Source organism: Schistocerca americana, chromosome 1 (assembly GCF_021461395.2).
Source record: "Schistocerca americana isolate TAMUIC-IGC-003095 chromosome 1, iqSchAmer2.1, whole genome shotgun sequence".
Classification (NCBI taxonomy): domain Eukaryota; kingdom Metazoa; phylum Arthropoda; class Insecta; order Orthoptera; family Acrididae; genus Schistocerca; species Schistocerca americana.
Genome location: NC_060119.1, coordinates 395,057,936 through 395,085,300, shown reverse-complemented (window position 1 = coordinate 395,085,300; position 27,365 = coordinate 395,057,936).

The following is a 27,365-nucleotide window of genomic DNA, read 5'->3' as shown; positions in this document are numbered from 1 at the left end:
ACTTTTCATCCACCGTCACCAGCACTGTTGTATGTCATACATTAAGCTGTTTGTAAAAGCTTTGATACTGCGAATGTGTAAAATATTTCAATAGTTCCTCAGAATCATCTTTCTTCTTCTTCATTAAACGAATTTTGCAATATATGCCTCTGCTTTAGGAAACCGAATTACTTGTTGGGATAGTATGTTCTACCCTTCACTAATGTCAAGATAAGGACTTCGAATCCTGTGATGTAGGGCTTGGCAACTACTTGCCTTTTGATTTCTAAGCTGCACTCGTAGTACAGAAACTACTGGGGAGCCAATGAATGCTTTGTCCTCTTTTCCAGTTCCTTTCACCAATGTTCCTCCTGGGGATCCACCATGATTGAAATTCCCCTATTTCCTTTGTTTTTGTTGCATAAACACTAAAAAGAACATGGCGCTGGGATTCGGTGATTAACGACATATAAACTGATCTGGAAAGGTGGAGGAGATGGTAGACATAATGGAAAGAAGGAAGTTAGACCTATTGGGGTTAGCTGAAACGAGATGGAAAGCACAAGGAAGGAGAGAACTGAGGAAAGGCTACCGACTGTACTGGATTGGAAATGAGGAGGGAAAGAAAAATGGAGTCGAAATAGTAGTAAAGATTAAAAGGGGAAGTGAAGAGAATAAGTGATAGGATGATGAAGACCAAAATATCACTCCAGGGGACGACCACAGAGGTAATACAAGTGTATGCTCCGCGGGTGGGTTGCACTTCTGAGGAGAAGCAAGAGTTTCAAAATGAAATGCCGAAGCAGATGGGAAGGAAGAATATGATAGTAATGGGGGATTTAAACGCACACGTTGGAAGAGAGAGACAAGGCTGCAAAAATGTGTGCTTGGACCAGAGGGTTATTATTATTATTATTATTATTAAGCATTACAATCCATGAAGGCTTTTTGCTGCAGAATGGACAATGTTGAACCACTTTGCTCTGTCTTTACAAGTAATTTGCCACTGTCTGTCATGTCCTAGTTTTCTGAGATCGTCTTGAATATTGTCCAAGTATCTCATGCGTGGGCGTCCAAGAGGTCGTCTTCCGGTGGGAATCTCTTCAGTCACTTTCTTGATGGTCCTGTTTGGTGGTGCTCTGATGACATGCCCTATCCATTTCAGTCTTTTGGCTTTAATTTTGGCCACTATATCGGAGTCTTTATATAATTTGTAAATTTCATTGTTATTTAGCAATCTCCATTCATCACTGATCCTATCTCTTATGGGTCCAAATATTTTTCTCAAAATTTTTCGTTCAAATACTCTTAATCTGTTTTCCTCTTTTTTTGTGAGAGTCCAGGTTTCAGATCCATAGGTGAGTACTGGTATAATCAATGATTTGTATACTTGTAGTTTGGTGTTCCTAGAAATTAACTTGCTTTTGAAAACTGTCAAGAGACTATAGTAGCATTTGTTAGCCTTCTGAATTCGTGATTCTATTTCAATTTTTATGGAGTTGTCAGAGGTTACTATTGTACCAAGGTAATTAAATTCATTTGTCTTTGTGAAAGCTGTGTTATTAATTTGCAGTACATTATTATTTGATGGATAGCGGGATAAGATAAAGTACATTGTTTTGTCTGTATTCAGCTGGAGGCCTGTGCCATTTGTGGCTTTAATTAATTGTGCAGTAAGAAGCTTCAAATCATTCTCACTGTCAGATAATAATGCAATGTCATCAGCGTATGCTACAATGTTAATTTTGCTTTCCAGTTGTGCTCCAATTTGTAGTAGCTTTACTTTTTGGATTATTCTATTGATTACTATGTTAAAAAGAACTGGTGAGAGTGAATCCCCTTGTTTGACTCCAGTTTTAACCTCAAAGTCTTCAGAAAGTTTGCTAGCTACTTTTATTTTGTATTTTGAGTTTAAAGTGCAAGATTTTATTAAATTTATCAATTTGTTAGGGATGCCAATCTGCCTCATGCACTTCCATAAATATTCCCTGTTGATACTGTCAAAAGCTTTTTTAAAATCAATGAAAAGCATATGTACATTTTGATTGAATTCATATTTCTTTTCACCCAACATCCTTAGGACATATATATTGTCAATAGTCGATCTGTTAGGTCTAAATCCACATTGGGCATCATCTAGGGAGTCTTCAACGTAAGGGCTTATCCTTGCTAACAGTATATTTGTCAGAATTTTATATGTTGTGTTTAGTAACGCAATTCCTCTGTAGTTTGAACAATTTGTTGGGTCCCCCTTCTTGTATATAGGGCACACAACTACTTCTTTCCAATCATGTGGGACCTGTTCCTGCTTCCAGATGTTGGTGATGATTTTGTGTAAGCAGTTTACAAAAGGAAATTTACTGAGCTTCCATATATCTGTGTCTATACCATCACTTCCAGGAGCTTTATGTCTCTTCAGCTTCTTGATGCTTTCTTTAATTTCTGCTAAGCTGGGCTCTTCGTCCGATGGGTCAGCAGTAAGATATTCATTGTCATCTTCCTGAGAGACGCTTATAGTTGGAGCATTTAGTAACTCATTAAAATATTCCTTCCATCTGTTAGCAATGTCACTTCTTTCTGTTAGCAAGGAGCCATCTGGGTCTGTTATGAACTGTCCATAATTTTTTATATTCCCACTTTTAAACATATTTATGCTCTTGAAAAATCCTCTGGAGTCTGTGGTACGGTCATTCTCAGCTCTTTTTAATTTGTAATTCATAAAATCCCTTTTCTTTTTCCTAATGAGTTTCCTGGCAAGTTTCTGTTTCTCTTCAAAAATAAGTTTGTTTTGTGTTATTGGTTTTTGTAGGAATTTTTCCCTTGCTAATTTTCTATCTTCGATAGCGTTCGAGCACTCGGCATCAAACCAGGGGTTCTTAGTTGTAGTAAAATGTCCCAAAACTGAGGTAGTTGCTCGTGTGATACTTTCTTTCAGAGCGTTCCAGGCTTGATTAGTATCATCATTGTTAATTTTACTTTCCACTTCAGGTTTGTGTGTTTCTAATTCTCTAATGTACTGGTTGAGAATGTTTGGGTTTTTCAGTTTCATTGTGTTAAACCTAGGAACACCATTTAATTTAGACCATTTATGTCTTGAGAGTGAGATCTTGAACTTGGCTTTTACAAGAAAGTGATCCGAATCACAGTCTGCTCCCCTTTGACTTCTGATATCATGTATGCATTTATGATGTTGTTTTTCGATTAATACATGATCAATTTGATTTTTTGTGATGCCATCTCTTGAAGCCCATGTTTGTTTATGTATATCTTTATGTGCAAAATATGTACTTTTGATCAACATGTTTTTGGAAGTGGCAAAGCTAATAAGTTTTGTTCCGTTTTCATTACTCTGCTGATGTAGACTATGAGGTCCAATTGTAGGTTTATAATGATTTTCATGTCCTAACTTGGCATTGAAATCTCCTAGAATTATTTTAATTGAATTTTTCGAGAATGTATCATATACCTGTTCCAATTTGTTGTAAAATTCTTCTTTAATATTGTCCTCTTTATCCTCTGTTGGAGCATGGCAATTTATAACATTTAAAGTCTTATATTTGCATTGAATCGTAATGTGAGATATCCTTTCATTCACTGCCTCAAATTTCCTAATAAAAGGTAACAATTTGTTGTTTATTATAAATCCTGTCCCTAGTGCATGTATTTGTGTATCATTTCCCCCATACATTATTGTATACTTATTTTTGTTTATACTTCCATTACCCGTCCATCTGGTTTCTTGTACTGCAACTAAATCCATTTTATACCTTTCAAGTTCCTGTATGACATTTATCAGTGATCCTGATCTATAGAGACTTAATACATTCCATGTTCCCATATTCATAACCTTTAAATTTTGCAAGTTCGTCATCAAGTTTGGTGGCCCAGCATTCTTGTCATTCTGATTCGTAGCAATCCATTTTCTCCTACAGGATCCTGTGATAGGGTCGCTGGCCCTAAGCACAACCCCCAACCTGGAGGACCAGGGTCTTGATTTCGGGGATGCCTACCCCTAGAGCAGTTGCTTTCACTTCAGCTAACGAACTTGCTCTGCCCGGCCTGTTGGTCCGCGGGAGGTATTTGATTTCCCTCCTACCACCCATATCTGGGAGGCGTTCCCCGATCCGCCACCTGGGGACGCGCCCTCTAGGAGTTACAGGCTCTCCCGAGGGTGGACCAGAGGGTTGGGCTGCCGAAATGAGGAATGTGAAAGACTGTCAAAGGAATGGCTTGCTGGTTGGGGACTCTTGGATCAGGAAAAGGGAGAGCCACAAGATTACGTGGTACAGCCAAGACTTAAAGAGAAAGTCGATAGTCAGATGAATAGGAACATCGTTGACATTAAGGTATTACCAACAGAGGCCTTGTATAGCGACCACCGTTTGCTGGTAATGAACCTGAGAGGGATTAAAGATAATAAAGGGACAGAAAACCAGGAAAGACGTATAAGGGTATGGAAGTTGAATGAGGAAGAAAGCTGGCTACAATGCATACAAATAGTAAAGGAAAGCATCCCAAAGCATGAACCAAAAACGGTAGAAGAGGAATGGGATAGATTCAAGGGAACATCAGTAAGTGCGGCGGGAGCAGTATGTGGGAGGACAAGAAACAAAAAGAGATGGAAAGAAACAGCTGGTGGAATGATAACACAAAGGATATAGTACAAACGAAGAATAGAGCCTTTAGGTTATGGTTCCAGAAGAGAGCAGTAGAGACAAGGGAACAGTATCAGGCAAGAAAGAAAAAAGCAGAAAGAGTGGTGGCGGGGGAAAGAAGGAAGTGGATGGAACAGTGGACCAGAATGATGGAGGAGGATAGCGAAGGTTCAAAAAAGGTGTTATATAGAATGATTAAAAGTAAGAGAAAGAGCGTTACGACAGATTATGCTTGAATGGTGAACAAAAGTGGACAAGATGTAGAGAAGAACGAGAAACTCAAGAATATGTGGGAGGAGTAGTTTGAAGAACTGCAGAACCCGAATAGGGACCTGGATGAGGAGGAACAAGCCAAGGAGGAAAAAGAGGAGGAACAGATATTAGAAAAAGACCTTACATGGAGAGAAGTGGAAGAGGCATTGGGCAAGATGAAGAGAGGTAAGTCACCAGGTCTGGATGAGCTAAGTGTAGAGATGGTGAGAGCTGCAGAAGAGTGGGGATGCAATGGCTGTATCGAGTAATGAAAATTGTGTGGTGAACAGAAGATGATCCCAGAAGACTGGAAGAACTGAATAACTGTCCCGATCTTTAAGAAGGGAAATAGAAATGAGTGCAAGATCTATGGGGGGATAACACTGATGAGTCATTGTGCAAAGATTTTTGAGAAAATTTTGGAAGCACGAATTCGGGCAAATTTAGAAGGAAGAATGGGAGAAGAGCAACATGGCTGCAGAAGAGGAAGGTCCACGGTGGATCTAATTTTTGCTGTAAGACAACCACAAGAACAGCACTATGAATATGGAATAGATCTACTAATGACCTACCTGGACACTGAAAAAGCATATGATAGTGTACATAAAAGCAAATTGTGGAAAGCCCCGGAGAACACAAGTGTATCAAAGCAGATTATTTGGAGGATATGGGAAATGTACCATGGAAGCGTGAGCTGTGTGAAATGGAAGGAGAGAGATCAGCTTGGATTGAACAGAAGAATGGTTTGAGGCAGGGAAGTGCACTTTCACCATTACTCTTCATTGTAGTGATGGATGATATAATGAGTACAGTAGCATAAGTAATTGGTGAAACGAAGATGAAAGCTATGGTGTTTGCAGATGATCTGATGATTTGGTGTAATAAGTAGGAGGAAGTACAAGAGCAGTTGGACGTATGGGAACGAACAGTATAAGAATATGGAATGAAATTTAATACAAGTAAGAGTGAGATGATTATCATAACAAGAAAGGAGAGAGGAACAACTGGAATAACAATTGGTGAGGAACAATTGAGGAGAGTGGAGAGTTTCAGGTACCTAGGAAGCCTGATACAGGAAGGTGGAAAAAAACGACATAGAAATAAACAAGCGGGGCAGAAAAGCAGAAGCATTTCGGAAGAGTGTCAGAAGCCTGATATGGAGCAAGGATGTGCCCCAAATCAGTAAAAAGTTTTAATACCGATTATACTATGTCCAAATCCTGACATATGCATCAGAATCCTGGGTTATGAAAGGAACAGAGTTAAGCAAAGTACTAGATAGTACTGGAGTGACGAAGATAGACAGGTTAAGAAATGAGAGGATCAGAGAGTTAATGAAGGTGTAACCATTACAGGAGGAGATAGAGAAATCGAGGCTGAGATGGTATGGACACGTTTAGAGAATGAAGGAGAAGAGGATACCCAGAAGGATACACGAGACGAAACTGGAGGGAAAGAGACCAAGAGGAAGACCGAGACGCAGATGGCTGAAAGGAGTAGAGGAATGCGTCCAGAAGAAAGGAGAAGACTGGACTAAGGTGAAGGTGGGGAGATGGTGGCAAGACAGAAGAAGTTGGAGAGGCCTACGTTCCATACAGACCCAGCCAGAGGCTGGAAACTGTCCAAGAAGATGATGATGATGATACTGATCTGGAACAGGCATTTGGACGCATATCCATTACTTTCCTGTCACAACGCCTAAACCGCGCACGGATGGTGGATAAGACTGCTGTATAATGGGAAACGATGGTGGATTCTGTCAAATCTGCTACAGTTTGCTAAATATAACAACAATTTGATAATCGTATGACTGCGATTTTGACCTCCACGAGCATCGCTGGGGAAATGGAGTCCTCTTTCTTTTCTTTTTTTGGAATTAGGTTCTCAGTGTAATGATACAGAAGAGTGCACACTTCATTAGGGCCTTCCTTACCTTAGGTCTCATGATAATCTTAAAGCATAGCTTTATCTGTTTTCTTATTGTTTGTCTCAAAATTACAAACGGGGAAATGGAGTCCTCTTTCTTTTCTTTTTTTTTGGAATTAGGTTCTCAGTGTAATGATACAGAAGAGTGCACACTTCATTAGGACCTTCCTTACCTTAGGTCTCATGATAATCTTAAAGCATAGCTTTATCTGTTTTCTTATTGTTTGTCTCAAAATTACAAACCCAAAGTTATAAAGCTTTTCTTTCTTTCCTTTTCTTGTGTTTTATTATTGGTAGGTACTTCAAACTCTGAGCTGTTCATGTTAATATTATCTCTCAAATAACTGACCAAAGTTTACAAAAAAGTGAACTAATGATTCAGCATGATTCCAGGTCTACCACACATTTGTTTCTAAAACATGACAACTCTTGGAGTTGCGCCTTATTAGAACCAACTGCATGAATGAATCAGTTCTCTACAAACAGCGAGGCTTGTCTTTTTAAATTAACCTTGCTATTGCATTGCTGCTTTACAGTAAGTTTGTTAAATTGTTTTATAATTTCCGTTCTTTGCGTTAAAGCCCTTGAGCCGTGACAGTGGTCACTTGCCTTAAAATCTAATTGCGATCACATTGGCTTGTTTTTAAAACATATTTGCTGTGTATGTATTTTATGCTCATTTGGTAAATTGTAACTCACTGAAAGCATTATTGATTACACAGTTGTTTACTCCTTCATTAATAACGCGTGATATCTTTATTTATTGCTGAGTCTGGAATTACCGCATTAAAAATAAATTTGTGTAATTGCAAAAGGGAACCAATAGTAACTACGGCGCGCCGTCCACAATCGTAGCCGAATTCTGCCTTCCCTTGACCATTCAGGTCTCAGCGTACAGCGTAATGCCTAATGCCTAGACTTCTCGAGCGGGGGGGTGGGGGGGGGGGGGGGGGGGGGGGTGGGGGGGGAGGAATCGCACGCGGGACTGCCTTTCCCAGTTGAGCGATCTGAGAAATTACAATGTAGGCAAAATGGCATGGTACGCCACGCTGTTGATACACCACATCACGAGGAAGTTGTGACCCAGCATACAGCTCCAACATGTGTACACATCTCCACGCCTTGGTAATGGGAGAGGGCGGCTCCGTTCCTCATTGCAGTGCGTGTTTACCGTGCCAGAAGCATGGATTGTAGCCTCGTCCGAGATGCAAACGAAATACATTAGTGCCTATTTTTCATCCATTCTTGCTAGAACTGTCTCCGCGAATGCCTTCCGTCGCAGTCTGTTAGCGTTGATCTTGTGACAAAGGTGCAGTCTGTGCGCACGTAGGCACAACCTTCTGTGGACGACAACGCGTACTGTCTAATGAGATAAGTGTAATTTCCTGCTTGCTTGTCTGATTGACTTACGAGGGCTCCGCTGGAGGAACGCATGGATTAATTCAACAGTAGCCGCTGGAACTGTGCGTGCTTTGCATGGTGTCTCGACATCGAAAGGTGACCCATTTCTTGACTGTTACTTATGTGGGGACATCGTCACTTGGTAGCAGTCCATACTCAGGCGGAAAACAATGTTGTACCAGTGTAACAGGCTGTAGTTGTGCAAGAGAAAAGCGCAGAGACTACCTTTTGCTGTGGAGTCCACATCACCAATGACGCGCGTTTACGTGAACATAGCAGTTAGGAGCTTGCGAGCTTGCGCACGCGGTACCAACTGTTGCAATCAAACACAGGAAACATCTGAGTTTTCATACTGATAGAAGCAAACTGCCAATAAATATGTCAATTAATTACATTGTTATTATTACATGTGTAACCTGCCGTGTATTTCAGACCGTTTAAAAATAGCTGTTGATCCGTCATTACAGCAATTCGGAGACACTACTTCTCAAGTCCACACCAACATCCGTTAGATCTTTGGCGGTGAAGCTAATATTCCCCAGAATACACAAATACCTTCTGTCACTTAAGTTCTTCTGGTTACTATTTCAGTCACAGGCAAATAAGTAGTTTTAAATTCATTTGTAAGTAATATGGTAATCACTTTAAATAAATTTCGGCAGTCTGTTAGTCCTCCACAGACGTGGTTAATATAGGGTGTTTCCGTACGAGCGTGCGAAACTGTGACAGGACATGCAGAATGCGCCACAGAACAATGTGATGTAGGGAACGTGGTATCGGATAAGCCAGCTTAAGAAGATATGGAAATCAACTTATCTACCTTTTTGCCTAGTATTACCGTTTTCCAGCTTCTTTACAACTAACATGCGTACAGGTTTACACGTACTGTGCTGTTTATTTAATGTACATTCTCTGTTTCCCGTAAGGAAACAAGGAGGACGAGTCTGATTACTGCAAGTTATGATGAAGGTTTTGTTTACTATTTCTTATCTCTGTTGTATCGTATTTACAGTATCCCATGACATAACGTGTTATAAATTAACGACAGACCATTCATTACTCAGTGCTAGTCAGAGACGTACAACACAGTACGATAGACAGTACTGGTACATTTTTTCATAATGCGGGGCCGCAGTCAAAATATATTTCTTTAAAGTCAATACCGTCATTAGACCGTTTATTTACAGTGTTGCATTTACAGTCATACAATCATAATTTCGGCTTCAAAGTTCCATTATCGAGTATTTTAACTGTTATACATTGCCTAAGATGGCATACTGTCGTATTAAAATACTCTATTAGACACAATGTCTAAGAGTCGATATATCTGGCAGAGCCTACTGCTTCGTTTTATTACTGAGTACACCATCTTAACAAGGTAAGTATTTTAATACGACAGTATGCCATCTTAGGCAACGTATAACACTTAAAACACTTGATGATGGTACTTTGAAGCCGAAATCATGATTGTGTAAGTGTAAATGTAACACTGTAAATAAACAACAGTTTAATGACGGTACTGACTTTAAAGAAGCACAGCCACAGTTTCTCAGAACTGACTGACATGCGTCTTGAGTGTGAGGAGGTACCTTGCAAACGCTCTCGCTGCTGAAAAGCTGTACAGGGAACTATTTCTTAACAGGCACCATCCGTCACGACGTTTTTTCTCTCGATCGACGAAAGCGGTGACTGGTTCATCACAAAGAAGAAATGAGGGATCTGGCAACATGAAGACCATTGGCACACCCGATTTTGAACGGGAGGTGCTGGAACGTGCAGCAGCGGCCCCCCCCCCCCCCCCCCCCCACTACATGTACTCGTCGTATTGCACGTGAAATGTGCGCTGACACACTAGCCTGTGGGAGTAGCCCACGAACGACCATTACACCCATGTCACCCATAACGAGTCTATGCAATGCTTGTGACTGAGACTGTACCAAGGGTCGCATTGCGTCAGTGATTGCTTCAACAGTGGGCTCTGATTGACCAGATTTCCTCCAAATCGTGCTGATTACTGAGAAGCATGGTAATTCGAACAGCAGGAATAGCCATGTGTCGGATGAGGAAAACCTTCATGCTATAGTAGAACTACACTATCAAGTACGTTTTGCTGTGATTATCTGCGCGGCCACTGTACGCGACAGTCTGATAGAGCCACATTTTCTATCTGGCCGTCTGAACGGCCACCAGTACTTGAGTTTCGTGCAAAGAGTTCTACCTGAGTTGTTAGCTGCTCGCTGAGAGGATGTGGATAAAACATGACCGGGCACTGCCTCTTTTCAGTGTGGCTGTCTTCAACCATCTCAGCCCTGTTTTTCCTGGTCACTAGATTGGAACGGGAAGTCCTATTCCTGCGGTGTCACCTGACCGAATCTCCTTGATTATTTCCTGTGGGCATATCTAAAGTCACGTGTGACACTCCAGTGGATACGGAGATGGAGTTATTTGTCAGAATTGCAGCTGCTTGTGATGTGGTTCGAAACACCCCAGGGATACACACTATGTGGTCAAAAGTATCCGGACACCTGGCTGAAAATGATGTACAAGTTCGTGGCGTCCTCCATCGGTAATGCTGGAGTTACGTATTGCGTTGGCCCACCCTTAGCTTTGATGACAGCTTCCACTCTCGCAGGCATACGTTCGATCAGCTGCTGGAAGTTTTCTTGGGGAATGGCAGCCCATTCTTCATGGAGTGCAGCACTGAAGAGAGACATCGATATCGAGGCCTGGCACGAAGTCGGCGTTCCAAAACATCCCAAACGTGTCCTATAGGATTCAGGGCAGGACTCAGTGCAGGCCAGTCCATTACAGGGATGCTATTGTCGTGTAAACACTCCGCCATAGGCCGTGCACGATGAACAGGTGGTCGATCGCGTTGAAAGATGCAGTCGCCATCCCCGGTTTACTCTTCAACAGTGGCAAGCAAGAAGGTTCTTAAAACATCAATGTAGGGCTGTGCTGTGATAGTGCCGCCGGCCGATGTGGCCGGGAGGTTCTAGGCGCTTCAGTCCGGAACCGCGCTGCTGCTGCCTCGGGCATGGATGTGTGTGCTATCCTTAGGTCAGTTAGGTTTAAGTAGCTCTATGGGACTGATGACCTCAGATGTTAAGTCTCATAGTGCTGAGAGCCGTTTGAACCATTTGTGATAGTGCCACGTAAAACAACAAGGGGTGCAATCCCCCTCCATGAAAAACACGACCATACCATAACACAACGCTGGAAGATGATGTTCAATGGGCATTCGCCATACCCACACCTTGCCAAAGGATCGCCACATAGTGTACCGTGATTCGTCACTCCACACGTTTTTCTACTGTTCAATCGTCCAATGTTTACGCTCCTTACACCAAGCGAGGCGTCGTTTGGCATTTACCAGCATGATGAGTGTTTTATGAGCAGCCGCTCGACCATGAAATCAAAGTTTTCTCACCTCCCGCCTAACTGTCACAGTACTTGCAGTGGAACCTGACGCAGTCTGGAATGCCTGTCTGACGGTCTGGATAGATATCTGCCTATTACACATTACGACCCTCTTCAACTACCGTCGGTCTCTGTGAGCCAACGGGAGAAGTCGGCCTGTACGCTTTTGTGCTGTACGTGTCCCTCAACGTTTCCACTTCAGTATCACATCGGCAACAGTGGACCTAGGGATGTTTAGGAGTGTGGAAATCTAGCTTACAGACGTATGATCCTAGTGACACCCAGTCACCTGGCTACGTTCGAAGTCCGTGAGTTTCGCGGAGCGCCCCATTCTGCTCTCTCACGATGTCTAATGAGTACTGAGGTCGCTAATGTGGAGTACCTGGCAGTAGGTGGCAGCACAATGCACTTAATACGAAAACGTATGTTTTTGTGGGTGTCCGGGTACTTTTGATCAGAGAGTGCATGTCATGGTGCGTCAGAATCTTGTTCACCGATATCATGCTTGCATTGAAGTTGATGGTCCTCAGTTTCAGCACATTTTCTGGATACAGTACAAACGATTTTGTCGGCGATGGTACTTGCAGTTAACTGTAACTAATGTAAATAATAAATTCCACAGTAATGTGATTTTATCTTTACTATATCCTTAAACTGGCTTCGCCTACCCCAGGTTCCGAACCTCAGTCTGTTCAGTGGAGCATACTCGATGTACTGATAAATTTCTGCACACTCTTACGGAAACACCCTGTGTACTAGTTAGTCCTGATATTTCTTGTCCTTCAGTTAATCCCCTGTTGGTAACAGCTGTTGACTTGTAATATAATAAAAATGAGGTAAAGGAATTTCAGCAACAGATCTTCAACAAAATCACCATATAAATAACTGTTTTGATCTTTCAGGCGTATTTATTGCACGTGGAAACAAACGTACGCTAGCCACGCTCAAGTTCAATGTGAAAGCTTTCATGGCAAGGCTAGAAATATATACAGATCATAATCCCAACATTCATCACTTCATTTTTCCAAAATTTCCTTAGTTATCTTCATTGTGTTCGTGGAGGCTGACTCCTTGCTTCGGACCTAGATCTGAGACTGACACGTGTCGACGCTGTCTGTTGCTCGGCACTGAGTTCTTTGCCTCCTCATCCGCCAATCCCCTTTATGAACTCGAAACAAATCAAACAAAAACACCCATTTGCAGTATTACATATTAAGGGGAAATATATGAATAATGGTGCATTTAATACTTACCACCATTCACCGTGTCACGTATTGCACTGTGGCAGAGACCACGTATGGATGATACAGCATACATAAAACTGTATCACATCATGGGCGATATTTATTTTGCTAATCTGCAGTGCAGCGCAAGCTTTTATTTTCATTTAAGCAATATCAAAGTTTTATTCTTTGCTTTTGGTACATTACTTCTTGGAATTGTTGTAAGTCTGGAACAGCGAAACTCTTACGTAGAGGACAACAGTCGGACAGAAGCAAATGCAGGGGCCAGTATGACTTTATGTAGTGGATCTGTTGCTATAAGCGGGGATTTGTATGTTAAGCTCCTTATTTATGGACGATTAACGCGACCAGAATAGCACAACTGATACAAGAAATCGGGGCTGGAATTGGAGGTTGGAATTATATCAGGTAAACCCCATAAAGTATAAGAACCGGCACGCTTTGAATAAAGGCGTATTTGTAGAATTCCACTGACGCCATTTGTTCGAGCTACAGCTTAATAATAGTTTTGTTTTCGTGTTACGATTCGAAGATTTTTCACTCTCGGTCTCTTCTGTAAAAAAGCTGAATTGGAAATTAGTAGAAATTCATGCGAGGACGAAGGAGTTACTAAGCAGATAACCTCACAAGATTTTGTCTTCTGGGAAATTAATTTCCAGCACCGTTTTCAGCGAGAACAGTCTCGTGTGTAGTTTCTGGTAAGATAGAGTTTCACAAAGGTACGATGTCGAATTAGAGCGCTCAGCCTTAAACCAAAAGAGGGGCGGGGGAAGAGGGGCAGCGATAAAAGTGGGGCATGAAGAAGCGGCCCTCGACGCCGGCGCTGGAACTGTGCTTTAATAAACTGGAGCGGTACACATGTTGCCAGGGGGAGGAGGAGGGGAGAGGGGAGGGGCGGCTGAATGGAAGTTTTTATGTGCGCCCTCGCAGATAGCGCCGTAATTGACTGGCCGTAAAGCGGGCAGCGCCTGCCGCGTCCCTTTTATTGCTGCGGATGCGGGGGGTGGAGACGCCTCTCCAGCGCGAATCAACTTACCTACAAAGTTAATGCCGCGCGCGCGATTTCTAAAACCACACTACCTGCTTCGCTTCTCGTGCTTCCCCGTGGACGGAATCTAACTCGCTTAAACAAATGTGCGAGGTACTGTACACAGTTTCCCGTCACATTTTCGGAGTGTGGGGACTATTCTTTCACCTAGTATCATGCTTCTAAGAGGTAGATGAACTTGCATTTAGCGAATGCTATCGGGGGTGGGGAGGCGCTGCGTTTGATTTACTTCTTTGAACTTTGAAAGTTCTTCTTGGAGGACTGCTTTCCATCGTGTTAATATAACTTCTTTTCAATAAGCTGAAAGTTTCGTTCTTTTATGCTGGCTTAGTTTCTTACCAGTAGTTAGCAATCTATCTTATTCATAACAAACACTAGCTTTGCTGGTGGCTGGGGCACATAATTAATGTTCATTAGCAATCCATGTTACTGATCATGGTGTGAAGGAGCAAAATGAAGTGAAGACCTGGCATTCATTCACATGATGTTCTCGATGGTCCTTGTATTTTCGTAGGTGGTATTTCGAATTTCGTGCTTTCGAACAATGATAAATTTAGTCATGGCAATGGATGGCTTACCGTTGTTACTGCTCGCTCTGGAGGTATTGGGAGTATTGGTGGCCTTGAAAGTTTCAATAGCAGTGACTTCATTAGTTACCGTGCTTTTAATATTGTTGAGTTTTTAGTAAGGACATTGGTACTTCTTATTATTATTCTTCATGCATTTTGTATTGACAATTCGTGGGCGACTTCGTACACAACGGTAAGGAGAGGTGACCTACAGACTGGTGCGGCTGCTGTCGTCTTATGGAAGCTGGATGGGAGCAGATTACACCGTAAACAAAAGATTTACTTAACTTATGTTTCTCCAAGCGAACGAAGACAAACAGTGCATCAATCAACAAAGCCCTGCTGCCTCTCTGTCAACAATGATGAAGCATGAACGAAGGTGTCTCAGCGTAGTAACTCCAAGTGCAAATGGGCTGCATCGCTGCCGCCGGCCGTCCTATATTGCGGTGGCGGCGGGCGCTTGTGGCCCAGATCCGCTGGATCCCCATTGGCTGCCGTTGGGCACCTTTGCGTCCTCCATATCCTGTGCGACCACCATCGGCGTCCAACGGAAACTTACAGTTCCGTTGTTATGAGAACTGTGAGGTGGTATCGATACGAGATATCAGAGTTCTGAAACGAATCAATGCGGTCGGTAACAATTTCCGCAACGGAATCTGTCTCTCTGCACACGTCCCACATATCGTAGATTCATGCAGTTACGAACTCCCCTCGTACATCGCTCAATCTGTTACAAAAAGTAAAAGTGTGACCATGGGAAACATTACGGAAGATTATGCTGCGGTTTCGTAAAATCAGTAACAACGACTCCGATTAAATCTTTATGGAGTCGAAAGTAACAAAAAAAGCCTTCTACCGTATTTTCAGTGTAAGCATACACAGGGCCAAACACTATACGCAGACAAGGTGTGACCACGTGGTGCTGAAAATGTAAGCCTCACCAACTCTTTCGATAATTATAAAAACGCATTTAAAAATGCGTTGAGAAACAGTGTAACAGAATACAAAGAAAGAATATTGGAAGGTAAAACGTTAAGATTCAGGGGAACCAACCAATCCAAATTCTATAGCAATAATACGCCCAGGATGTGGTTTTGGTTTTGACTGACAACACGAATAAAAGGAATGATCGAAGATTTTCCGCGTAACTCGTCGGGCCGACTATAACAAAGCTTACTGCCGAATCCGTCCGCAATAGTTTCTCTCCGTCTCACGGTCACCAGCAAATTGTGAGCTCTCACAAAGAGCTACACATGTGGCTCCGTGTGACAGGAAGTTTTGTCACATTCTCAGGAACACAAAGTAGCACATACGTTTCTCTCGCCCGGTGAGTTTTCTGCTTCAGGTATATTCATAATGACAGGGCACCGTTGCTTCTGCACGTATTTCGTCTGCTGACGGTGACGAATTACTAGAAGCAGGATGAAAGTGTGGTGACTATTTATTGCAGTACGTACAGGCCACTTTCATAATTTTCAAGATTATCCGGTGTATTAGTAATGCTACGGTTCTCGGATTTGCACTTGATGATACTGATGAAATTGTGGAACGTTTAGACGTTCCAGTGTTTTCCGGGCAATGTTGTTGGGTGTAGAAATCGTATATTGTTCGAGCTGGCCACAGGACAGAAGCGACGAAACCCGGCGCCATACATGATTATGATGACTAAAAAAATATCATGAGTACCGGTGGTGGTCTAGAGGGTATAGCGCTAGACTCCGGCCGTGTAGGTACTGCGTTAAATCCTAGGTAGGGTCAGGAATTTTTCATCGTTCCAGTCCCTCCAGGACTGCAGTATGTGCACTCAGCCTCCTATCTGGGGATCTTCCTCGGCGTAAAAGGAGGCTCTCCTGGAGACGCGGTGAAATAAATCTGCATTCTGCCCACAGTCAGACTAGATACAATGTCACGGGTTGAGCAGCAAGGATTTCAACTTGGAAAAAGAAAATCAGTAGTTGTTGAATATTGTCTACATTTAGGCGTAGGAATGCATAGTAAAATAACCAGAAAATTCTCGTCTGCTTCCTTCTAGTTGGATATATTTTTCCATACCTGTGACGAAGGTAATTTATTTGATGATGACACAGGATGTAACCCCCAAAACATGTGGGACCTGCTAGTAAAGTCAGCAACTCATTACCATTTCCACACGCGACCTTGAGCTTCAGTAGACCTTACGGTCACCCAATTTTCATAGTCGTTCTACATGGTGACCATAATAAAAATTGGCAACGTAACCTAAAAGCATAGAGATCATGAGAAATCGTACCGATTCACTTAAGTGAGTGAGAAACAGCACGCACCACATATAACAAGTGCAACCTTAGCACGACTTCATGAGGTATTCAATGGGGAGACGGCAATCATAACCGCACCATAGATTCGTTGCCTCCAAGCGCGTTTGATCCGTCTCTACTTGTAGGACAAGTTGAAGGGACAGTTGTAATTGGATGTACTTGGATTTACTGAGTAACAAAAAGTTACAGAAGATTTGTCGCGTCTGAAGATGCGTCATGTTCGACGTCGGCTTGGGAAAATTGTTCGACAGTGTAAGGTAGCTCATGATGTTCGAAAAGCTTAGAAAAATTAGGGTTGCGGTATAGGGGAAGATGGGTAACATGCATTATGTGCAAAGAACCAAGAGGGGACAGTAAGACTGGAAGAACAAGAACGAAGTAAGTGAATCAAAAATGGTGTAAGATAGGGATGTAGTCTTTCGCCCTAATGTACAGTCTACACATCGAAGGGTCAATGACAAAAATAAAAGAAGGTTTCAAAAGAGGGATTAAAATTCAAGATTAATGAATATCAATAATAAGATTCGCTGGCGACATTGCTATCGTTAGTGAAGATCCAGAAAAATTACGGGGTGTGAAGAATGGAATGAACGGTGTAATTAATATAGAATATGGATTGAGAGTAAAATGAAGGAACACGAAAGTAATGAGAAGTAGCAGAAGTGAGAACGGCTAGAATATCAGCATCAGAATCAGGGGTAACGAAGTAGATAAATTTGCAAGGTGGCGTTCTATCTGGGACATGCACTGCAAGTGCAAGGCCCAAATTATCCACCAATTTTCATTTTTATTTCTGAATTGAGGATTGCCATGGCAACCAGCAAAGTGCTGAGATCAAGTTAAGTGTACCGCACACATAATTATAAGTATCACAGGTCTATTATAACGCACAGTGAGCACGAGCTGCATTGCAGTAAAATTCGCGTTTTATGAAGAACTTTTCCGTGGTAGAATTCTCTGCCGGAAACCACTGCAAGTGGGCTCGTTGCGAGCAGTTGGGAGAGATTCTGTAACACCCACAGAGAGGGCCGCCCATATCGGCATCCCGTGCGAAAGTATTCCTTTCACCTCACCATAGACCGGACGCCAGGACCAGACAATGGCGGCGCCGTCGTCGGGTAATAGAGGTTATCTTCCCTGAATTCTGAAAACTGCGCCGGTGTGGTGCTCGGACCAGTGGCCTCAGACAACGGGCGTCTCGCAAAAGCAACGCTGACTGGATGGCGGTTGGGCATCCAGACAGCGAGCAGGAGTACCGGTTATTGGTTAGTTCAAAAGAAAATTGTTGCTATTTGACGGGTCTTGACGCGGACTGTCATAATTTTCTAATAGCTATAGACATTGCGACTCGCGTTTTGGCTACGAAGGGAAGCGTTCGCTTTTGCTCTGGTCCGTGCGACGGGGTGATAGCGATGTTTTGTATTTCGCACGGCAGCCCGGGCATTAGTTTTGCACATACACGATAGCGTGGGGTAGTCACAGCTGCAACAAGACGCTGATCCACGTATCGACACCATGAGGGTGCCCCTGCTGTGGTTTCGAAGTTACAGAAAACGTCACAGGGTAAATATCCGCAGCTCCTGCCGTATTTAAATTGCTCTTGTCGATATAGGTACCGAAGAGCTATTTGTGGGCCATATATGCCGTGCAGTGTCTGCTCAAAGTGCAGTTTTCTTCTATATGTTAATAACCTTCATGTTGACAGGTAAATCAACTAGAATCTCGTGCGCTCTATCAGTGATAGGAGAGGTGCCAATCGGTTGTTGTTGTTGTTGTTGTTGTTGTTGTTGTTGTGGTCTTCAGTCCTGAGACGGGCTTGATGAAGCTCTCCATGCTATTCTATCCTGTGCAAGCTTCTTCATCTCCCAGTACTTACTGCGACCTACATACTTCACAGGATTCAGCAACCGACACCAGGGTCACATCCAGTGATTTTTGCCACTCATTGCAATACCCACACACTGAAATAACTGCAGCAGAACGCTGTAAATACTATCGTTATCATTCCTTTGACAGTCATGCTACGCATATCTTAATCTGACAAATCACAATTGAACATTGCACCTTCGGCAACGATGAGCATTTACAGTCCCTCTTGTAAATATTTCTTTTCTTCGTCAATAGATTATTTCACGTCAGACTTTTACCTTAAAATTTCACTTTGGCAACCCTGTACGTAGTACGCTCTTGACAGTCTGCCGAATGTAATAAAACTTGCTTTGCACAAACGCATTCACGTTTCGTCATAACAGTCTGAATGAGTTTTCCACCAACTTCATCACCTCAAAATGGGAAGTTCGTTAACCGGCCCTGTGGCTAAGAGCCATAACAACACTAGTGACGCAATCCTCAAAGGCCTTTGATGTGCGACAAAGAACAAACCGTGATATTTCTCTTTTTCCTAAACTTCTGTTATATTTTCAGCACCTTAAAGCGATTACTGGACTATGTACGACTTTGGTAAATCAGAAACCAACAAAGAATAGTCAGAATTACAAAATTAGCTTTGCCTTTCATGTTTTCGAAAAGCCATAAACGAACTATTTACTATCTTCCTGAGAGACAGGGCGTGACTTTCTCCGTGGTAGCAGTTTCATTTATCAGAAAATAACACCAACCGAAATTGCAAAATATCGATAAACGACTAGATTCTGGTAATAATACTTACTACTCTAGATGAAGTACGTTTACAACAACTGTGCTCCAAGAAATCTAGGGAGGGCATTCCATATATTCTATTCTTCTATTCACAAGAGTCTATCGATATCGCTACACACCCAATACGATTTTATTGGTATTGTGTCACTTCTGTCTGAACGAAGTCGAAACCAAACCTCTCAAAGTTCAACCATTGGATGAGTATTCGCTGTGATGATCGGTTGTAACGAACTAGGACTGAGTACGGGAGCAGAATTCGAATCCAAATTTTTGCCGTTAGAGGACAGTGCTATTCCGACTGAGTCGTCCGAATCCCCTTGCGGTTCTATTAGTGGACTACTTGCTCTTCTCCACGTTTTCGTTAATTCACACAAACAAGACTCCAACCAAAAAGAGAAAACGTTATTTTAGGCTGAAATGAACTCATACACTCCGCTGTATCCATTCTCCTGGGCTGATAGTGTCCTAACATCGTGAAATTTCCTTAGTAGAAGATGAAAGTTACGTATACCATATCAAGAACCGGTTCTACAAAGTAGTTTCAATTTTTTCCGATCGATTAATGTCTGTTAATGTCTTTCTTTTTATACGCCACATTTTAAAATTGTTGGTGGGCGTATGTGACCTTACGTGAAGTGAGACTTCACCTATTGAGTTGAACAGACAGAATACTGCATGTGTCATATAACACTCTTTTCTCTTACTGCAAAACGCTGAGTCACTTAAAAGTAAAATTTCAGCTATTGATGAAACATGTAATGCCATTTAGAAAACGAATAGTACTGTTTGCTGACGAACAGAACAAATGCGGAGAACTTCCAAAGCAGATGAGCACTTATTTACGCGCGAAAGAGGAATTACTAGAAGTCTCACAATATCTCGGAACTGTGCTGCAACACGTATCCTAGGACCTATTACTTCAAACTACAGCTGCGGTGAGTATTCAGGTAGCAGTAATAGCAAATTCAGGTTGACTGCTGCTTGACAGTTGTTAGTTCAAGCTACCACCGTAATTAATGAGCTGACGTATCTCGTATGCTAGGAACAAAATCAGTCCCGGAAATTTTTAGGCGGGCTGTGTACAAATGAAACTACGTTCTGAAGTATGGACACATCGGAAGTATCTCTGTGTGGCGTGATTACATGTTAGTAATATGTTTATTAATAAAGGAAATAAATTTCCTGAAAGAGCAGGTGATCATTGAGAACATTTTTGAGTAAAACCGTCTATATCATTTAAATAAATTTATAACTTCGTTTCGACTGTTGCCATCTTAATATCTTAACTCAGAACGTTTAAAATTGTCACTGAACGTTATTTCACGTATTTTAATTTTTTATCTGATAATGGCAGTAGCCGAAATGACGGTATAAGTGAAGACGTGTATTTAGCGTTCTAGACTATTTGGTTCAAAACACACAACACGTCTATCTTCTAACATTTTAGTGGTTCTTTGGGTCATATTTGCCGTAGAATTTGTGGTTGTTACGACCGCATAGTGTGCAGACCAACGACAGAAACGTTCACCAGTAACGATTCTCAAGTGAAGAAACAATAATGGCGTATTTGTGACGACAACGTTCTCTGCAACAGGTAGCTCTGACACCCCGCAGCTACGGACTGTAGACATAATGAACAGTGATTACCTTCACGCCTGCAATGCATCCGATGCGTTTGACACACGATATCCGTGGGATGCATAAATCTCTATCAGCTCGCTGAATTCGACACAAGGCGCACTGTAATCTGAATGTATTGCAAAGACAGCGTGATGAGGAGACTTGAAGTAGTACGTGATACCTTTACCAACAACTGAACGATGGCAAAAACGTACTAATGAACGGGTTTCCTGCTGTACAAATTGTACTTATAAATAAAACGAAGGCATATTCCAATGATATTGACTCAGCTTTTACTATGTCAAACTGACTTCCATACTAAAAATCCATCTTGGCAAATTCTCACCTTATTTCGGATGAAGATACATACACTTTGACCGATTTTCGTAACGTCAATTAACCGTTGCACGTTACCAGTGATCTACATTGTTGAGCTAAACCATCATGACCAATTCCCCACTGCCAGAATGAATGCCAAATGGTGCCCTTGCAAGCACATGACACGGCAAGAGAAGTGTATAAGACGTGCATGGACGAATGGGGAAACATTATAGAGACGATATGGGCCAAAATGGGGAAATCAACTGACTTAAGAGTGAGAGAGTTCAATTTAAGGTAGAAGGAAGAGAAAGTAAAGGAAGTAATGATATCTGCCGCATCGAGATTTTACGCAGAATCGGAGATGACAATTGAAAATTGCCGGATCGGGACTCGAACCTTGATATGATCTGCGTACTAGACAGCTGCGTTAACCAATGCGCCTCCTAGACACTATCTGGGCACTCTTCCCGACCGACTACAATCTAGAACCATCTGTCCAGTCACCTTCCATGTCCTCCACGTTTGGTAATTTTAAATTCCCACTACAGGTCGAACGTAAATGTGCTTCCACTTTGAAGGTTGTCTATTCATTGCCCATCGGGGCGAATCACTTATATGAATACGTGGTGCCCGTTAATTCGGATAAGTCGGAAAGAACAGACACCGCTCATTGATACAAAAGAGGACAATCGTCAATGTGCCACGTCCGGGAACGAGCAACTCCAAAACGGCGCAGCTGATCGGCTGTCGCGAGCATCTGTGGAAAATGGCTGAAACCACGAGTAGACGAACGAAGTGGAAGACATATACTCCTTATCTCAGAAACAGGAGTTCAGAGACCTTCTCGCTTTGTAAAGCGGGATAATGGATCGCACAACAAAATGCAACAGAGTGCAGGCTAAAGTGTTTTGAAGTTCACCGTTCAGTGCACATTGTTGAATATGGGCCGCACCATAAGATAGACAACCCCTACGTGTTCCCACGTTGACCCAGTGGCATAGTTACAACGTTTACAGGGTCGTCGAGACCGCAACGTTTACCAGAAGAATTGCGTGGTCCAGTCGGATGAATCACTTTTCTTGCTATACCCGGTAAATGTTCGAGTTCGGATACGCAGTCATCCTGGCGAACAGCTACTCGAAACTTGCACCAGACACAGGCCGTTGTGGGCAGTATTATGTTAGGTGGGAGATTTACCTGGATTTCCATGTCACCAGTGTTCGTAAACGAAGGTGACATGACAGCTTTGGACTTTGGGTGCATTATTGTGGACCATCGACGTCCTTTCAAGCTTGATATCTTCCTAGACGGCAGTGGCAAAATAACTGTCCTGTGACAAGTCCACAGTCATGCTTCAGTTACTTGAAAAGCATGCAAGCGAACTTGAGCTGAAGGATTGGACATCATAATTGTCTGATTTCAACCCAGTGGAACATGTCTGTGACGCAATGAGGCGTGAGCTTCGCCACCACAAACCACCGGCTCTTAATTCTAGTGGATGGGCCCCAGGAGATACTGTATTGAAACTCGGGGAGAACTTTCCAGATGGTTTATTTGTTTCCACTACAGTGCTCCATTCACCTCGGTCTGTGTCACAGGGCCCCGCAATGCTGAGGAAGCACCCCAGTGGCCTGTGCAATGTAACGCTGTGTCGTGCCTGCCTTGGCCAGCACGCTGAGTTGTATGTGTCGCATACATTCTCGATTACAGCTATATCATATCTCCCAGCAAAGGTCTGTCAGAAGCAAAAGATTTTTTTACCACCCCTCTGCGGGCAGTCGTGCAAACCACGTACCCAGCTTTCTGTTAGCAATGAGTGTGGAAGACGACACACCACCACCTTACGCCCATCACCGTGCTCGCACGTAGTTTGAAGTCACTAACAAAAAATATACGAGAGAACACGAGCTTCACGCTATCGGATTAATGGTTTCCCTCTTGCCCTGACTGTCGCCTCCCTGGACACCGTTGAACATCGCTTGAAGTGCGTGTCATCGTCTAGAGTTTGGTGACAGACAGAAAAGATCTTAATGTGTTACCTCCGCGTCGCACATGACGTGACTGAACCTCAGAGCCTTCTGAGATGGATAATTAATAATATCGATTTGCAAAATGAAGTGCGCTCATATGGTTCAAGGGTATGGCAATCAACAATTCCTCTGGCGAGGGAGTGAAAGTGTAGCTCGTTTACTGGTAGCATCTGCAAAATGCTCACAATGCTCTCGAACACACACCAAGGTACCAACTGATTCATGCAGTGTTTTTCGTTAACGCCCCCCCCCCCCCCCCCATACCCAGTTGGGGAGTGCAAGGCTCAGTTTGACGTTCCAAGCAGCATCTCACTGAAGACGCAAAGTCCTAACTGTAAACAGTGAGCTGGCTGGTGTGGCCAAGCGGTTCTAGGCGTTTCAGTCAGGAACCGCTCGACCGCTACGGTCGCAGGTTCGAATCCTGCCTCGGGCATGAATGTGTGTGATGTCCTTAGGTTAGTTAGGCTTAAGTAGTTCTAAGTTCTAGGGGAATGATGACCCTAGATGTTAAGTCCCATAGTGCTCAGAGCCATTTGAACAATTTTGTAAACAGTGAAGAGCGAAAACGATTGGGTGATCTATGGAAAGTTGCATTCATCGAGGCATTCACAAATCAGAATGCGTCTGTTGTGAATATTTTTACATGGCTTCGTTAGGGATCGAAAGTGCCTCTGACATGAACAAAGAAATCCAGTCTTCATTTCTTAAGGAAAGATTCTTTTAGCTGTACTATACTGTTATTATACTAATGTTATTTTTGTCTACCTTCCGAATAACATTTTTTGTAAAATTTTGCTTTATAGGACTTTTAATTGTACGCATTTGCTAATTATAATCATGAGAAAAGTAAAAAATATAGAACCTTTGACCCCATCGAGCTGGAAGAATTTTTGGGAGTAATTAGATTCAAAGTCTGAGAAGGGTAGTTCATTTTTTCATGGAACGGTGAAAGAAACAACGATAAATAGGAATAGCTTTGATTTTTTGAAGATTATCTTAGTTAGATAAGTAGATAGTAAGGGGAAAAAGTCTGGTTAAACATTTGTCTGGAAATCGAGAGGTCGCGTAATCTAATCTCGGTTGGATCACGGATTTTTCATTGTTCTTTCTAATCCAGGATATATCTCTCAACGAACATCGCATGATTCAGATTCCATTTTAAGCTGTAGGTCCAGATTCCTTGGTTGGACAATTGGAATATACTAGGGATACACAACTGGACGAAGCGGCGTCCTGCAAAAAGACTTGCACCAAGCCATCTGTGTACGTGATTACGTTTGTACGGCTCCCTCAGAGTGCGAGTCCTTCTCGGGTTTGTTCGGTTGTCCTCTACTTATACCGGCTTTGCCTTTACTTAACACTTTATTTTGTAGAATGTATTATTTAAAAGGAATGCTTTAACTTCATTTCAAAGTATATCAGTTTTCGTCCTTATTATTGCCTTGGACAGTTTGTTGTACAGTTTGATTCTGTGGTATGAAATACTGTTTCGAGTTTTACTGTCTAACTTTTCTCGATACTCGTAAGTTATGTCTGGTTCCTTTTTTCGTGGTCATTAACGGAGCTGTTCTTATAACAATTACTAATACTATTCTTAATATGCATAACAGATTGACAGATGTACTGAGGTGGTGTTGTTCGAATATCCTGCTCTTGAAAGAGACTGTTGCAGTGAAACCGAATATTGTTTGTAGCACGTATTCTTGTGGCTCTTCTGTGTAGTTTATACACTGTAGGCACATTTTGTGTACTTGGTCTCCAAAAGCTGGTAAAATAACTTAAATCTAATGTGTATGTAGTATTATGTAATTACGTTGCTGCACAATGGCATGACATAACGTGCTGTTGACGTACTCGTGGACGTCCATAACATCGCTGGCGAGAACCCATACGTCCCAAGAACAACAACATACTCCTTTCAGCTGCTGGTAAATATTAATTCCTTATTATTTTTTGTGCCTTAGAGAGCCCATAGGATTATCTTTATTTAAAATGATCGTAGCATTTTCTGTCCTTAAACTAGTGTAATAGCTTTTAATGGAAGAGACGCTACTACTACTACTTGATAAGTTTCACCTAGCTGCACCAGTAACAGAATTTATTGCTGTACTTGCATTGCAGTTGGAAACCTATGGGGTTTAGGAACAGTCCTCAGTCGTGGATTCACTCGTCGAGTTCCTGGGTTCGAGACTAGATGAGTACGAATTTAGATTGTCATCAAGGATGATGACGTCACTTGGAAACGATGGAACAGGTATTGTTGATTAGAAACAGAGCAGAATTAATTCCACAATTTTTTGTGATAAAAAATAATCACAAAGAAATGTCTTTGTCGAACGTCGTTTCACACGACCATAAAAATTTTTATGGAAATTGTGTTATACTCTGACACGTTTTTTGCTATTATTTCCAATTAATTCTGTTATACTATTAACCTAAAATGCGTAGTCTATCGATCGTGTGAGTTACTTGATCATTCGAAGATTTTATCAACTGTTCAATGACGTAGTGTATTCTTTACTGCCGTATTGATAAGGCATTGGAAATTTTTGTTTATAGCATTTTTTTAGGACAACTTTCCCACGACGTGGACGTATTAGTGTAGCAACGTCCACAGGCCTGTTCCTATGTGATAAGTGTCCTTCCAGACTGCTACTTCACACTTTAATATTACCGATGCAAGGGAATTATTTCGAGAGAAAGGAGTTCTGAAGTTAAACAGTTTATTTCTAACAAGGGAGTAACTATTTCTTGAGTTAATGGGAAGTCCCTAAGTCGATCTAACGTCCATCCAGGGTAAAGTTTAGGTTTTTGCTTGTACTGTGCATTGCGTTTTAAACCTTGAGGTCAAAGCCCAGAGCTGAGAGTCGGGAAAAGAATGTATTGTGTTCATTATTTTCAGTACAGACCTTCTGTCTAATCCCATATCATGGCTTAGGATTGGGAATAAAATGACATTCAAATTAACAACAGAAGTGGTGGGAAATTCTACTTGCATTAATTCTTGTAACAACGGTACATTTTTTAATTTTCTTTGTGACCTCTCGTACACCCGCGTAACTCGTAAATTTTGGAAAGGCGAAATGAAACTGGGACATGCAGAGAGTAGGAACTACGACTTGGAGGTCAGAACCCAGGGCTGAGGGGAGAGCAAAGAGTACATTCCTCTACTGATTACTTTCGTGGCAGTCCTATTTTGTCCCACGTAATGGTTTAAAAATGGCATATCTCATTGGTGTTCAAAACGACATTGATATCAAAACATAAGAAAACCTGCCAATATTGTGGTTTGCAGTCTTTGGGTTGCAAAAAGCCTTTCTTTGTTTGCACATTTTGACCTGTACTCTTAAGAATATGTGAACAGAAGGATGTTGTCGGGAAATTATTTTTCATACCTGAAAATAAAGTTCAGTGGAAGCGCGCATATGGCCACTCTAACCACTCTCGACACTTGGGCCGTTTGCGGCTCCGATCGATGCCTCTTTCTCTGTATAGGTATTGTAACATTCTAAGTAGAAGAAAATATGAATATAGGTGTTGTACGTGCTCACCAGATGTCTCGTATTTGCTCTGGACAAAGGTGGGATGATAAAAGCAGTTATGACGACACTTTATCACAAGAGTTCAATGAGTTTGCAGACGATACTGTTCCAAAAACTGGTGTAAATGGAAGGAAGTTGAAACTTTCGATCACAAGCCATCACTGAGGAGTGCACATATAGAAACTATTGCTGAAATGTATGAACTTCTGACAGACGAAAGTTTGATTGAGAGATGGCTTGGAAACTATACGTAGAAAATGGTGCAGTGAACTAATTAATTACGACTTAGACTCCAAAATACTTGTTTTCGAGTGTAAATGTCGACTAAATCGCTAAACATTTGGCAAGTGTTATTTTTAATAACGGATTTAATGGTGTAGTGCATAACATGGCAGTCGTGGGA